Genomic DNA, 4,273 nt, shown 5'->3' on the forward strand with positions numbered 1-4,273 from the left:
CTGCTGAAGGACCTGTGAAGACGTCACCACCATGTGACCGGGACGGGAGGGGACAGAACTCCGCCTCTCATGTCACGTGATCATCACCTTTACACAGCGCATGAGCCCCACTCCCTCAGAGATCCGCCCCTGATGTCACGTGATCATCATCACAGGTCCTTCATCCATCGCTTATTATTCCCACTTTAAAGCTCCACCCCCTACTACAGCGATCACGTTATCTTGATATCTCAGGTCCTTCACCGGGTCTCTCCACTGATAAGCTCCGCCCCTCCTGCCCCGGTCACGTGGTGGTGACGTCATCACAGGTCCTTCTGCTATTGCCGTGTGTGAGGTAGGGAGCTGCGCTGGTCGGGTGTTCTCTCTGTTATCTGTCACCCCTGTATGAGTGTGTATACAGAGAGCTGTCAATCATTGAGTGACCCCGCCCACTGGACGCCTAGCCGGGATTTAACCCCTCCAGTGCCGGCCTCTTTGGGGTAAGTGGTTATTTCTGGTCTTTGTAGTGGTTTGTGGGACGAGTCGTGTTTTGTAATGACATAATATTCGGGACATACAACTTATTCACTGACTTTTATACATTTCTTGTTCATGTCGTTCACCGTGCGGTTTAAGGGAATGTTCACACGTAGCGAATACGACCCACAACACGCAAGGAAATCACCCCGAATATTCACCCCAAATGGTGGACGTATAATCCTCCCGAATATCTACTACAGAAATACAACAAGGCCGATCCTCACCTCTCCCAGCGTTACCATAGCAACACGTCCCTGCTCTTCCGGCTGTGTCCAGGTGACCCCTATAATGACATGTGACCTCTCCAGCCTGTGATTGGCTGCAGGGGTCACATGACGCCTTCTTTTCTATATATGTGTAACCTGCAGCGTTGCTGTGAACACGCGGTGGAGCCGCAGAGGATTCTGGGAACAATGTCGTTTGTTGCGGATCTTGACCTTAATGGGGAAATTCTGCAACAAATGCGCAGCGAATCCGCTGTATAAATCAGATATCCTGCGAGTTTATAATCCGCTCCGCAGGTTAACCCCTTCACCACCAGGCCAGTTTAGTTTTCGTTACATTTTTCGTTGATGGAGCGGTGTTGGGGATTATTTTTTGCGGGGCGGGTTGTAGTTTTTGATGACTTTTTTTTCTACATTTTACATTTTTTTTTTAGCGCTGAGGAGACCAAAAAACAGCAATTGTTTTTTTTTTACGGCGTTCACCGTGCGGGTAAATAACGTTATATTGTGATGGTTCTGACTTTTACGGATGCGGTGATCCCGGTTATGATCATTTTATTTTTGACATCACTTTAGAGAAAAAATAGTTTTAAAAAAAAACATGTATTCCTCCCCGGGGGACGTGACGTCGTGCTGATTAGATCGCTGGTACAATACGCTGTAAGGCTCTGTTCACACGCTTAGCAAAAAACCTCTGATGATAAGTTATTGGAGCTATTTTTTTTATAGTCAATGAAAAACGGCCCCAAAAACGGCTCAAGGAGTGACGAGCACTTTTTACGGGGCGTCTTTTTACGCAATGTTTTTTACGGCCGCATAAAAAAAACCACCCTGTCGGAACACCGCCGTATTTCCCATTACAATCCATGGGCAGATGTTTGGAGACGTTCTGATTCCGATTCTTTGGCCGTTTACTGCCCGAAAAACTTGGGAAAATAAGCTGTGTGAACATACCTTAATACTAATGTATCGCAGTATATCGTGTTTAAGCTTAAGGGGTTAATAGGAGCAGAAAGATGGCGGGCCTTCATTACCCCCACAGGCTGCCATGACAACCATTTATACCCCGGTGTTGCTTTGCGAGGGGCCGATGAGTTGTCAGAGAGGACCACCCCCTCTTCTAAAAGCTTAGATTCTGCAGCCACTATTGACCACAGCATCTAAGTAGTTAAATGTCCGGGATCGGCGTTCTCTCTGATCCTGGCGGTTAGTGCGAGGTGTCGGCTGTAATACACCTGCAGCATGTGGAGAGGGCTCAGCCTGTAAACCCCTCCATACTCCCCCCGCACTATGACGTTCAGTGTTGTCATGGGGATGGCCGCCTTTGGACATGACTGATGGATTACTGGCGTCTTTCTTACTATCTAGAAGAGGTTTATGAATTCGCACCATTAATGTTGTACAAGCGACATATTGACCCTGACATTGTAGAGAGCGGATGAGATAAATGACGTGATGTAATATAATCTATATCTGTCTTACTAGTGACACCCCGTTATCTGTACAAGACGAAGAACTATTTGTAGCTTTGTTATAATTCCAGGATCGGCTTTTTATGACCACGGTGGAAATAACCTTCAGTGGTGAGACAAGTCTGACTCCGTATTTCACTCTCACATATACTCGGGGGAGACGTTGTCCTCGTGTTGGGGTCTCTCTGGAATAATTCTTACACCATCCCGAATAATGTCATCCAGTCCTGACCGCAAATGGGAAGACACTTTACAATAATGTTTCTGAACTCCTAGACGCTGAAAGAAGTCGTAAAATATCATCATTTATAAGTCCGGACGTTATTTTTTGGGGCGATAACAATTATTTATAGTTAAAAAAAATCCATAATAAAACATTTTGTAAGGCCCCATTCACACGAACGTATTTTTTGCCTGCCGTAAATACGGGTCCGGTGTCATCCGTATTCCACCCATATTTACGGACCCGTTTTCGCTGCAAAATTGTACTGCACTAATCGGCAGCCCCTTCTCTCTATCAGAGCAGGATAGAGAGAAGGGGCAGCCCTTTCCGAGGTAAAAGTAAAAGAAATTCATTCTTACCCGGCCGTTGTCTTGGTGACGCGTCCCTCTCTTGACATCCAGTCCGACCTCCCTGGATGACGCGGCAGTCCATGTGACCGCTGCAGCCTGTGATTGGCCTGTGATTGGCTGCAGCGGTCACATGGGCTGAAACGTCATCCCGGGAGGCCGGACTGGAGGAAGGACTAGGGAGTTCTGGGTAAGTATGAATTTTTTTTCACGTTGATTTATATTGTGAACGGTAGTCACTGTCCCTGGTGCTGAAAGAGTTACTGCCGATCAGTTAACTCTTTCAGCACCCTGGACAGTGACTATCCCCTCACGTCGCCTAGCAACGATCCCGTAATTACAGGTGCACACACGAAGTCACCCGTAATTACAGGAACTCAATAGACTTCTATGGGCTGCCCGTGCCGTAATTACGGCCTAAAATAGAACATGTTCTATATTTTTCAACGGCCCGGGCACATTCCCGTGAGCATACGGGGAGGTACCCGTGGTCAATAGAAGTCTATGGGCCCGTGATTACGGGCGTTTTTACGTTCGTGTGCATGGGGCCTAAGGTGAAGGTTTTTTTTTCTCTACGCAATTGAAATTGACAACTCATCATTACTCCACAATCTCGAGATGAAGATGGTCTTATAGAGCAGCCCCTTCCCAAGCACATAGATGCCTCAGTCACTATTGACCGCAGCATCGAAAGGGTTAAATGGCCGTAATTGCAGTTCTCTCAGGTCTCCGGCCTTTGCAGCAGGTGTCTGGTCTTCCCTATGTCATGTGAACAACTCCTGAGCGGTAAATGTCCTGTGCAGGAAGGGGTTAAATTAGTAAAATACAAGTTTATACTGAATCTAATCCCACAAAACAATGTATCACTCAGCTCCGCTCCACCTGCGCTATAACATGATGATAAGAGATCACACTGCATGTTCCCTATATATGTCACCTCAGCTACTGCAGAACCTCACAATTCACATCAAACACTGACTGCATAGTGTGCACCACGTCTTGTGAGATGTCAGCAATGCCTCCCCAGTATCCACCGTGTGTCAGGTTGTCAGGAGTCAGGTCTTCATTGTCTGGGGGGAAATGTCTTCAGTTTACTCTTCTCACCTCAGAGATATGCCATAAATGTCTGATATATGGGGGTCCCACCTCTTTGTGGAGAACGGGGGTCCCCCGACCCGCCTGGTGAGGTGATTTACTACATCCAGGTGGAGCATGAATGGAGAGGTGACCACACATGTGCACGACTCTCCATTCACTTGTATAGGAGTTCCAGAAACAGCCGAGCACGGCCAGAGGTGGAGCCGCATCTATCAGACATTTCTGGCATATCCTGGGGAGAAATGTCCGTGTTGGGAATACCCCTTTATTCCATGTGGTGACGGCTCTGAGAAGATGTTTCTCTCAATGATGAATAAGTGAGGTTCTGTATGTCACACATGATGTTGTCCCCTGTATGATTTCCATCTTCTCCTTTCCTCATAAAGACGT

This window comes from Rhinoderma darwinii, chromosome 1 (assembly GCF_050947455.1).
Source record: "Rhinoderma darwinii isolate aRhiDar2 chromosome 1, aRhiDar2.hap1, whole genome shotgun sequence".
Taxonomy (NCBI): domain Eukaryota; kingdom Metazoa; phylum Chordata; class Amphibia; order Anura; family Rhinodermatidae; genus Rhinoderma; species Rhinoderma darwinii.